The sequence below is a fragment of the Pteropus medius genome, unplaced genomic scaffold (genome assembly GCF_902729225.1).
Source record: "Pteropus medius unplaced genomic scaffold, Ma_sr-lr_union100, whole genome shotgun sequence".
Classification (NCBI taxonomy): Eukaryota; Metazoa; Chordata; class Mammalia; order Chiroptera; family Pteropodidae; genus Pteropus; species Pteropus medius.
The window spans coordinates 6,948,179-6,960,836 of NW_024346667.1; the positions used below are offsets into that span (position 1 = coordinate 6,948,179).

A 12,658-nucleotide genomic window follows, 5' to 3' on the forward strand; every position below is an offset into this window, starting at 1 on the left:
GCCCCTAAGCAGATCTGCAGAGAGGCTGTCCTCATGGGGAGGAAGGCAGTAATTTATCTATGAGCCTCCAGAAGTAACTGGGTAGATCACGACTCTCCCACATTCTGCTTCAATTCATCTCCACTTGCCTCTAGAGTGACTGGCACAGACTTGAATGGTTTCAGGCTATCTACACTTCTTTAATTAAAACTCTTCTCTACTAAATTAACATGTGTGTATCAATATCTTCTGTACAAGGCAAGAAAGAGAAGGCAAAGCAAGAAAAGAAAAATCAGACAGTGCCTTAAATTAAGTTTTGCTTCCGATAACGTTTGCATTTGGCACTATTTCCCCCTAGAGTTGGCGCTTCAGCTAGCAAACAATGAACAAGAACAGACAAGGGTTCCCACGTTCCCCTCAAAAACATCCTGCACTTTAGAACTAATCGACTTCTAAAATCAAAAGAATTGTAAAGACGGTATGGAAGCAAAATGGGGATTTTGTCTAGTTCCTTTTTTTGCAAGAATTGTATAAAATATTAACATATGTATGCATGATACTTCACTTCCGTTCTATGCCCTGTGGGATTACCAAAAATTGATGATCTGACTCAATACTATTGAAATGGAATTGCAATTTATCTAGAGATTAGGTTCTAATGTCCGTGCTTAAGGCAAGGCATGCAAATACTCAAAATTACTACTGAACACCCCTTAGCAAGGCACTTGTTGGAAATCTGCATACTTCTCATTAAGTTGGAAAAATAGTTAAGTATCCAACAAAGCAGTAGGCATTCAGAGTCAGATTGTACAAAAATAATGTGTTCTTTCAAATGCAAGAATTACTTTCGGCATAGTGAGACACATACACTATGTGAGGCAAGTAGAAACTGGAACCAGGCAAGGAAAGAGCAGGTATACACCTACAATTCTCCAAGAATATTCCCCAAGGTATCTGAACATTTTTAATTACTATTCTCTCTTTCTCTTTCTGATTTCTTTTTTGTAGGGGGTCAAGAATATATACAGTGGATGACGTCACTACACAACACCGGAGATTTGTTCAGAATAACCACCCTGAAGGAGCTTCACAAACATCAACTAATCACACAGCAAATCTTCACTAAGTTCCAAGTAAGTTATATTTTCTGCTTTTACAGAAAACAAATCTAATATAAGTAAATCATCCAAGAGACAACTCTAGTAAAATTAAAGACAGATTTTCCATTAAGTGAACATGCCTTTCTTTCTAATATATTTTAAATTTATATTAAAAAATATAGCATCCAAATACTGTCAATTAGAAATTCAGCAATAACTGTCATACTCTGGAGAAAGATTTCTCAAAAGTGAAGAAAAGAATGAGAACCAAACAAACATAAATATTTGGGTTTCAGGTACACCCGACATGGTGACATCAGTGTTCATCTAATAAACTGGTAGCAAAAACAGTCTCAATAACTTTTGGCTCTGCCACCCAAACGGTTCATTTCTTTCTGTGCAAAATCTAAAGAAAATTTGGAACTTTAAATCTGACCACATTAGTTCCGAGAACTTCCAAAAATATGCTTATTATAATTAAAGTACATTTAAAATATAAGTACCTTAACACCAGAGAACCTTCCACATGTTTACAAATTTTTTATTTAGAGAATAAAATGATTCTCTCCAAAAAGTTGCTACAACCATTTTTACAGTGTGTTCTGAGAATTTAAGCCTAAAAGTAAGAAAAAGGTAAAGGACTGCCGTAATGCTAAAATTAAATATTTTACTTCATATCATAATAACATCTTCTTTAGCCTAACATAATCAGTATTCTATATTTGTTGCCTGTACAAAACTATAATTACTCTTTGATTTGATCAAAATTACTAGTTGACTTGAGCAATTCAGTCTGCCAGCCAGCCTTCAGGGTAATTAGTCAAATCAACAGTATATCGAAATGACTAATATGTTTCTGAATCATGGATTAAACTATCTGCAACATCATGGCAATGCTTAGATTCAGTTCCAAACCTCAGTTCATCTCGTTTAACTCTGTAGACTATTTTCTTCATAATTTAATTTACTCTGTACACAGTTGAGAGTTTTTCCTCTCCTCCAAGAGAAAGTGACAATAAAAGCCGAAGTACAAAATTCAGATACTCTTGTTTAAAAAATAAGAGGAGAAGGAGGAAAGTTGTTTTCTTACTGTGTGAAGTGAGTATAGTCAAGAAGAAAGAAACAAAAATGAATTCTTATCAAAACCCCTCTCAGTGCTTCAAATTCCATTAAAGGCCACAATTCTGTTGATTTGATGCCAAAGGCCTCAAAAATGTTCTTACCCAAGAAAAGTGTGTTTTTTGAAAGAACAAAGAAAGCAATACATTTAAAGGCTGAAAAAAATTTTCTTCCATTTACTTGGGTCAGTGAAACATCCCTCACACAGAGACACAAACACCTTACAGAATAAAAGCTCAGAGGAGCTATACTAGTAGAAGATCAAAGGCTAGTGCCTCTGGGGGAATCAAACAAGTAACTGAGCAGATTCCCCTGTGATTTCTCTCCTAAACTCAGCTTACGTGATTGTGGGGCAGGGGGACCTCAAAGCAGAACACGGTAGCCCAAATCAATGTGATTTAAAAAAATTCTAGTTTGACTCTCTCTTTGGAAGAAGAAAATTTTTCAAAGTTTTTAAACGGAATAATTACACAATAAAAATTTTTTAAAGCAAAAATGTTCAAATTATCTACATACTAACTATAACCAAGCATATGAAATTGGCATAGGCCCAGCATAACAGCACACTCAGTATAAATGATGATAGGTATATTCAGAAAATGGATGCATAAGTGTCAAAAGGACCTGGATGCATTGAACAGATGCCCTCAGCTCTAATTCCACCTGCTTGGGCTGAAAAAGAGCACTCTGTCCATCCCTGTCACACGCACAGTTCAAAGAACAAGTTGTCATTAAAAATTGAGGGGAGTAAAATCCAGAAATATAAGATGTCCAGTATAATTCAGCAAAAGTTTTCAGCATCCCAGGATCTTTGGTTGTCAGGATCAAAAACGCCTATTAAGTGCCTATCAATATCTTTCTTCTCTAAACTTCTTAGTTTAATTGCACCTCCCTACGGCGACATCATTTCTGCTTTGTGTTGTAGTTATTTCAGAATCAGACTCTGGCCTCCTTGAAAATAGGGATCACATCTTCTGTCATTCATGGGTGAGTCAGCTCCTTGAGAGTAGGGATCACTGAAAGAGTATTTATCCACTGCCCAAGATGTGAAATGTGGAGCATATGAATAAGATCCAGTCCCAGGCCTCGGGGAATATGCAACTCACTTGGAGAAGATGTTTGCCTGGGCAAGCAATAGCAATAGCCACCAGTGGGAAAGGCTGTCATTCCCTGGGCACTTACTCTGTGCCAGGCACCACATTAAACGGTCTGTTCTCACAACCACCCAATGAGGTGGGGACTGGCATACCCATTTTACAGATGAAGAAACTTGAAGCTTAGAGAAGAGTGAATGGTCATGTGGCTAACGAGAAGCAGAGTCGGGAGAACTGGGAGGACTGGCTGGGTGAGAGGAGGAGTCGGTTTGCTGCCATGATCAAGAGTGAAAGGAATGGCTGCACCGAGGACGGGCTCTTCACTGATACCAAGCTTGCATAAGACCACGTCTGAGGTGACACAGGGAAGCAACTCAGCTAAGCAAATGAGAAGTGTGCTGACAAGCAATGTTATGTGATTCCCTGCATCCCAGTCCCTCAGGAAATATCTCCATGTGCTGATTTGTTTCATCGTAAGGTCAATAGAACGGGTGGTGGAATTTGTACCTATCACAAATTCAACTTTTAGGAAAATTATGAGTTTGAGACTTGGCAAAATAATGGTTTGAAGAAGCTGTAAGAAGCACTAGTCAATTAGTCACTGCCACCACCACAATGTAGCAAACAGTCTAGAAAACTTGGGGTTTCAGCCACTTTAGATGCTGGTACATTTCCCATACATTCCACGAGGTTTAGCTATGCAAATGAAGTCCAGCTTGTTAGTAACTCTGACGCATATTAGAAAGGTGAACAAAACTCATAATTCTACCAGTAAGAAAAAAAAACACTGAACATTAGCCATTTAATATATTCTGATTCATCACTGTAGTTCTGAGAGGATAGATTAACATCTATTGAAAGATGCATTACCCAAAATGCTAATTCAAAACACTTGTATGTTTTCCTTTTCACACGGCTATATACTGATCAATAATGTGAGGAGCAGCTCATAAATTCAGTTGTATGTCTATTGTAGTTTTTTATATACAATTTAAATTAGCAGATTAAGAGGTAACTATGTTTTTATGTAATTGTTTATGGAATACAAAACCATGCACTATTTTAAATAAAAATTCAGGTCATTAAGGCTTACATTAAATCCCCGTTATGGATCAAATTCCACAGTTTGGCTCCTGGTTTTATAAAGTTTGTGCAGGCCATGCTCATCTTCGCCATGCAGCACAGTCCCAGACTTTTGCTCAGATAATTATAATGCAAAGCACATCCCTGTGTGAACAATTTAAGGATCTGTGACTTAGCCAGATTTGGAACTTAATACTAGAATAAATCACACCATGAATTAGGTAAATTGTATTTTTTAAAGTGGTTCTATTTTTACAGAGTTATATATAAAGCTTCCACACACACACACACACACACACACACACACACACACACGAAAACTGGACTCATTAAAAGATTGCATCTTTTACAACTACTCATCTACCTTGAAATCATATTCACCGCATAAAGATTATGGGATGACCTTCTCTCCACCTTCCCCTGAATTTCAAAAGTTAGCGGCACTGTACCGGATGCTGTGACATCCACGCAGTCCCACCAGAATTGATTTATTCTCCCAGCTGCTAGGCATGCTACTAGCTGTCAGCTCTCTCTAGAACTTGCCCTCTGCTGAAGACAGCCACTTCACTCAAGATTACACCCTCCCCTTGAATGCGGCCTAGATCCACGTCTGGGCTAAGGGAGGGTGTGACTCCTTTGCCCCAACTCAGGACAGCTCCAGAGGTCACTGTAGCGGCAACCCAGGCCTTTGTTGGGACGTGGTGGCAGTCTGCCATCTCTCCCTGCCCAGTCCTGCTTCCTTCCCTCCCTACACATGCTGAGTCAAAGAGCATAACCCAACCAATTCTTGGACACAAAATCACCTCAGAGTCTGCATCCCAGGACGACCTGCAACAAGCACTGCCACTATCTTTCAACTACAAGAAACTAAACATCTAAGGTTATAAAGACACTTAGAAAATAATATTTTTAAAAAATAAGAATTAAAATGTTATAAGCCTTTATACAGAGAAAGAACATCACCTTTGCAAGGCAAACTAACAGAAACAATAAGCTGCTTCGATAAGCTCAATCAATTATTTTCCAATATTCAGTCTTTTATAGTTCTAAATGATTCCCTAACCAATCTTAAGAATTAACACACAAAAAAATGGCTATTATTCTATGTATTTAATTACGTTACTACTTTAAAAACATTGATCCTTTATACTAAACTGGTAGGTGATTTAGCTAATTTAAAAAAAATAAATACCGTAATCAAAATAGCATGGTATTGGCAGAAAAACAGACATACAAACCAGTGGAACAGAATCAAGAGTCCAGAAGTAAACTTGTATTTATATGGGCAAACAATTTTCAACAAAAAAGCCAAAAACATACAGTGGAGAAAGGAAATCCTCTTCAATAAGTGGTGCTGGGAAAACTGGAAAGCCACCTGCAAAAGAATGAAACTAGACTGTTGTCTATCACCACACACCAAAATTAACTCAAAATGGATTAAGGACCTGAATATAAGACCTGAAACAATAAAATGCATAGAAGAAAACATAGGAACTAAACTCAAGGACCTTGGGCTTAAAGGGGATTTTATGAATTTGATCTCAAAGGCAAGGGAAGTAAAAGCAAAAATAAATGAATGGGACTACATCAAACTAAAAAGCTTCTGCACAGCAAAAGAAACCATCAACAAGATAAAGAGACAATCATCTGAATGGGAAAATATATTTGTGAGCAATGTCTCCAATGAGGGCCTAATATCCAAAATATATAAAGAACTCATAAAACACAATAACGAAAAACAAACGATCCAATCAAAAAATGGGCAGAGGATCTGAACAGACACTTCTCCCTAGAGGACATACAAATGGCCAACAAATATATGGAAAGATGCTCAACATCACTAGCTATTAGGGAAATGCAAATGAAAACCACAATGAGATACCATCTCACACCTGTTAGAATAGCTATAATCAACAGGACAAGTGATAACAAGTGTTGGAGAGAATGCAGAGAAATAGGAACCCTCATACACTGCTGTTGGGACTGCAAATTGGTACAGCCATATGGAAAACAGTATGGAGGTTTCTCAAAAAACTAAGAATTGATCTACCATATGATCCAGTAATCCCTCTACTGGATATTTACCCCAAAGACTTGAAAATTCATATCTGAAAAGATATTTGCACACTGATGTTCATAGCAGCATTATTCACGGTGGCCAGGACATGGAAGCAACCGAAGTGCCCTACAATAGATGATTGGCTAAAGAAGCTGTGGTACATATATGCAATGGAATATTACTGAGCCATAAAAGATGAAATACTGCCATTTGCGACAACATGGATGGACCTCGAGATAATCATGCTAAGCAAAATAAGCCAGACAGAAAAAGTTGAAAACCATATGATATAAACCTAAAAGCAACAAATGAACAGGACAAACAGAGATGCATGGAGATGGACAACAGACTAGTGGTTACCAGAGGGGAGGGGGAAAAGGGGAGGTAAACAGGATAAAGGGGGTCAAATATGTGGTGACAGAAAGAAATCTAACTATGGGAGGTGAACACAGTGTAAATTATATATATATATATATATATATATATATATAAATTATATATATATATATATATATATATATAAATATATGGCTGTACCAATTTGCATTCTTACCAGCAGTGTATAAGGATTCCTTTTTCTCTGCATAAGAGAAAAAGACACACACACACACACACACACACATACATACACACACATATATTTATATATATATATGTGTGTGTGTGTGTATGTGTATGTGTGTGTGTGTGTGTGTGTGTGTCTTACTGTTAAAATGTACAGCTGAAACTTATTGGATTTCATTAACCAATGTCACCATAAAAATAATTTTAAAAATTTAAAAAATAATTAAATACATACATACATACATACATATATACATACATACCAACAACCTGGAGAATAAGACAAATTCACACAGCTACTAATTTTTTTCTTTCAAAAATAAACCCTTTCTAAAAATTTTTTGAATTGTCTGATTGTAGAAGAGAGACTAAGGGAGGAGAGAGAAGGAAGATTTTCCCCTCTTAACATGTTCATTTTCCTTTAAAAAAGCTATTCTTAAGCTATGTTAAAAGAAGGATGTGTCTTATACTACATTTTGCTTTAAGGGAATGTGTTTCATGGAAACTAGCTCATCTATTAAATATTACTGTTATTTCTAAAGCAGTTGTCACTTTGGTATAGCACAAAAAATACTGGACCAGGGGTCAGAATTGCAGGGTCCCAATCCTGGTGCTGACACTGACCACAAATATGACTTTAGGGAGATCATGACAACACCCTGTGCCATCTAGTGCTGAGATCCCACTAGATCAGCAATTAAAGGCATTGGCTGGTCAGGAAGACTCAGGTTCAAGTTCAACTCCCATCACTTCCTAGCCATGTGACCTTAGACAGTACATTAAACTTCTTTAAGCCTAATGCCTCATCGTAAAATAGAGATAATCATAATGGTGCCTACCTCACAGGGCTGCCAGGGAGATTAAATGTGACATAGCAAGTAAGTACTCAGCACAGGGTCTCTCTCACTGCAAGCGCTAATAAAAATGAGCTACTAGTATTAGCTGTTTTTCAATCTGTGCCTGTCAGAACCCAAGAGCTTTGGGGAAAAGCAGTGTTTCGGGCATTAAAAAATAATGAATATTAAAACTAATGAAGTGGTCCCCAACCTTTTTGGCACTAAGACTGGGGCTCCTATGAGCATCTAATGCCTAATGATTGGAGGTGGAGCTGAGGCAGTGATGCTAGCGCTGGGGAGTGGCTGCAAATGCAGATGAAGCTTCTCACGCTCGCCAGTACTGGCCTAAGGCCTGGGGTTGGGGATCCCTGTTCCAAGACGTCCATTCATTGCTTTTATCAGATTTATATTCTAGATTGTGGTAGATCTTGTTGGAGAGAAAAAGTGCCTAAGAAATTTCCAAGAATTTGAACTCTTAGAGCTTTAGCCTCAGATTTCTGAGAGTCTGTGGCCTGCCCCAAAGGGCAGCTTTTCTCTTAGAATCACCATTTACACACTAGAGAAATGTATCCTGCTTCAGAGAGACCTTCTTTCTGATAATCTCCAGCATTGCATCTGCAGGTACTTCTGCCACATGTCACACAATGTAGAATGCAATTGAGGGCCTGCATCCTTTATGACAACTCTTCAGGGACAAGATACAGCCCAAATTAATAGCATCACTGCACAAAAGCAAGTCACAATTTTTTCCTGGTTTCTATGTAAAAATAATCCACTTACTCTAATCAGAATTGCCAGCCTAGAGAAAGAATCACCAAGCAGTTTTCAGAATAACCATGGAGTAGTTGGAGTTTCTAGAGCTGAGGAAGTGGGGAACCAAAAATAATGTCTTTGCAATTGTAACCTGAGACTTTGAATTTCTCCCTGACTAATGAAGCCTAGCCACCTGGAGAAACAAAGTTTAGGCTCTCAAATAACAGCAAACAGTTTTTGTTTTTGGGATGAAGACTCTGCAATTACATCTAAGTATTTTCATGGTCCTCTTTGTTAACAAATGTGTATCCCCACTTTCCTGTGGCTTTTCAGATCCATCCATAGTAGGCGTATTCTGCTGTGCTGGGTACCAGATCTCTTCTCATTCCTCAGACTCTCAGCTCACAGGTCTCCACCACAACGAAGTCTTCACGGAAGGACTTGACTCTTTGCCCCACAAGACAAAACTCCATGAAAGCAAGGTCTACATTTTGTTCACTGCTAAACCCCCAATTGCTTTACAAATCCATGTCACATCATAGGTCCTTAAGAAATATTTGTTGAGTGAATTAATGAAGGAATAAATGAATAAATAAGTAAAAGATAAGGAAAGGGGTTTTTTTGCTAAAAATTTAGGCCTGGTTTACCTATCATTTCTATGATATTTGAGCAACCATAACATATTCCCAAAAGATAAATAGGGCACGATCATTTTTTTAAAATGAGCTTCTCATTCAAAAGCATATTAAATAGTATTAAGGCATTCACCTTCCACCAAAGGCAAGAGGCTTTTCAAAGCAGGTATTTTTTTAAAATTATTTTTATAGGAAAATTATAACTCGTCAAGATAATTCATGTAATCGATTGATAACAGCTTTTGTTCTTTGTTAAGGACAGGGTGATAAAGGTAGGTTACTCTGAAACTAAGAAGGGTAAGAAAACATTTTGCCTTGGCAATTTTAGTCAATCTTATTGGCAATAAGGTGAAATAAGAATTTAACATGTGTTTCCAGCCTTGAAGCTGCTACCCTTTGAATAACTTAATCATCACAATATCAAAAAAATTTTGAATTGCAAAAATTCATTGTGAATCATCCCTTTGTCCAATGTCTCCACACAATATTCATCCCACAATAGTGATATACAGAAATATTAAGCCATACCAGCCCTTCTTGAGAAAACAACTGCTCTTAAGAGAAATACAGAAAGAGTGAGGATAGTGAGCACTTCCATGCTCCCGAACCCGTAGAGCAAAGCTGCATTAAAGCGATGGCTCCGAGAACCGGTTCCAGGGGCAAGGCTCAGTCCGGCCAGGCCAGCTTCCACAGATGAGCGTCACACCACAGCTTTTCTCCACACCACGGCGAAGAGAGGCCACTCAGCCAGATATTGCAGCTACCACTGAAACCCATGACCCCTAAGGAAAGCTATTTCCCATCACAAAGCACTAACCGACCTCACGAAGGGCAGGCTGTATTTCAGACCCCATCCTCCCACTCCTTTCGTTTTATCTGAGTTAAACATTGACAACCAGGAAGCTCTAGGTAGAGAAAGAAGGAACTGGATGATGACAAAGCTGGACAGTCTAATGAGGTTAACTGGAATCCTTTTACCTTAGTCCCAAGGCACAGCAAACATGGATTATTTTGCTCTATGGTCATAAATGGTATCTCCAAATTTGTCAGCTATGTCTGGATAGAGGGATGTGGATGAATAATTAAAGTAAATGAGAAACCGTGTTTCATAATGAAAAACCAGTGAATTTGAAAACAAGAAATCTAATTCTCATTCTGCTCCTAACCAGTTGTATGAACTTGGATAAGTTACTTAAGCTCTACGTGTCTCACTTTATCTTCAAAAACATGGGCTATGTTAAATGGTTTGTCTCCTCCAGTTCCTAAATCCCTATGACCCATTAAATTGTAGAAATGTTTATTAGTCATTTAAAAATTTGAAGTAAAGAATACATCCACTATAGACAAATCAAGTAAACAATTAAATTATTCACACTCATTATAATGGTGACTTAGAATAATATTTAACGACACAGGCAAATACATTATAATATTAAGTAAGAAAAGGATGCAAAATGATATACATGGCATGACCATAATTATAGATAATGTGTATACATGCCCTATGTTGTCATTTGTATAATATTTATAAATAAGACTAGGAGGACAGATAACGTGAATAGCCATTATCTCCAGGTACACTTTATTTTCTTCTTTGATGTTTCCATATTCCAAATTCTCTATTTTAGCATGTAGTCTCCCCTTATCCACAGTTCCCCTTGCCACAGTTTCATTTACCTGCAGTTAACGACAGCCCAAAAATACTAAATGGACAATCCCAGAAATAAACAATTTATAAGTTTTAAATTATGTACCACTCTGAGCAGTGTGATGAAATCTCACATTGTTCCAATCCGTCCACCCAGGATGTGAGTTGTCCCTTTGTCCAGCGCCTCCACACACATGCTGCCTGCCCAATGGTCCCCAGTAGCATCTCAGCTATCAGATCGACTGTTGCTGTAGTGCAGTGCTTGTGTTCAAGTCACCGTTATCTTACTTAATAATGGGCCCAAAACACAAGAGTAGTGATGCTGGCAATTTGGATATGCCAAAGAGAAGCAGAAAAGTACTTTAAGTAAAAAGGTATGTGTGTATGTATAGGAAAAACAGAGTGTATATAGGGTTCAGTACTATCCACAGTTTAAGGCATCCACTTTGGTCTTGGAAAGTATCCCCTTGTGGATAAGGGGGGAACTACTATAATAACTTTATAATCAACAAAATTTGTAGTATATATACAGAACTGAAGGGTACAGAACAATGAAGACTTAAGCAATTACTAACTTATTCTGCCTATTACATGCATCAAGAGTTCCAACAGGGAGACACCACTATGGGCTGGGCGGCTGAGGAGATTCCTGGGGGAATGGAAGGGTTACGAGTAGAATTTAGGTTTACAGAATAGTGCTTAAGAGGACTGATTCTGGAGCTGGATCTCCTAGGTTCAAATCCTAGCCCTGCCACTTACCAACTGTGTGAGTTTAGGCAAGTCACAAACTCTCAGCTTCAGTTTTCTCATCTTTAAAATGGGACTGCTATAAGTTCTTTCCTCATAGAGTTCTTGTCAGGATTAAACAAATCCATATAAGTGTGGGTTTTAGGACAGTGCCTGACACATACTAAGCATTATATATAGATACTAACATAATTACTACAAGGGCATGTTAGACTACATAAGCATACTACACATTAATAGTTTACACTTTTGCTAAATTCCTATTATATGTCAAATACATACACAACTCACACCTATATAATGGAAAGACTATCATTTTGTCTAATTTAAAGATAAGAAATCTAAGGCACAGAGAGGTTAACTGCCCAAGGCAAGTGGCTGAAGCACATTTGCTCCCAAGCTAATCTGACTCCAGAGCCCCTGCTTTTAACCATGGCACCATCTTGCAGGGAAGAGTAGACAGGCTTCCCCTGGGCAGACGATGTACTTTCAAAGAGGGTAGGGACTCGCACTGACAAAGCGCATGGAACTGAACGACGGAATCCAGGCGAGGGAGTTAAGCCCTAGCTCTTTAGGCACTTGGGAGTTGATAAAGATTTCTGAACACAGTAGTTACAGGACAAAGGAGGAATGTAAGGAAGTTAGTCTGGCAGATAAACATGGTATGTGTAGTAATGAGGCAAAAGGAGGCTATGAGAGAGAGAGAGAGAGAGAGAGACATCCCAGACAGAGCAGGGAGGGTGGTGAGTGAGGGACCGGCCAGATGATAGAACAAAGAGGAAGAAGATGGCAACCTAAAAAAAAAAAAAAAAAAAAAGCTTTTGAAAGGAAAAATTAAGAGAACTTAGAAACACTGAAGACTGGGAGAAAAGGTGGGGAGAAACAAGTAACATCTCAGAACTCATTAAGGGCAAACAAGAAATGTTTTGATTTATGTAAATTTTAGGAAATGTTTAGTGCAATTACTTATTTGTAAATCATTTTTTAAAAACCTAACCCATAGTAGCACAAAACAAAGCATCGCCCAGCACTGCACTCCAT

The 12,658-nt window shown here is 38.0% G+C and overlaps 1 protein-coding gene across 13 annotated transcripts in view; it reads right to left on the minus strand.

Moving 5' to 3' along the window:
* Window positions 1-12,658, minus strand: part of FHIP1A (FHF complex subunit HOOK interacting protein 1A) — a 208,576-nt gene that overhangs the window by 108,181 nt on the left and 87,737 nt on the right. The window contains exon 1 of one of the 13 annotated variants that reach the window (XM_039875969.1): window positions 4,386-4,554. The exons of the other annotated variants lie outside the window; for them this stretch is intronic. The gene's annotated coding sequence lies outside the window, so the exon portion shown is untranslated. Of the gene's footprint in view, window positions 1-4,385; window positions 4,555-12,658 lie in introns of those variants that run through there. 13 annotated transcript variants of the gene reach the window in all.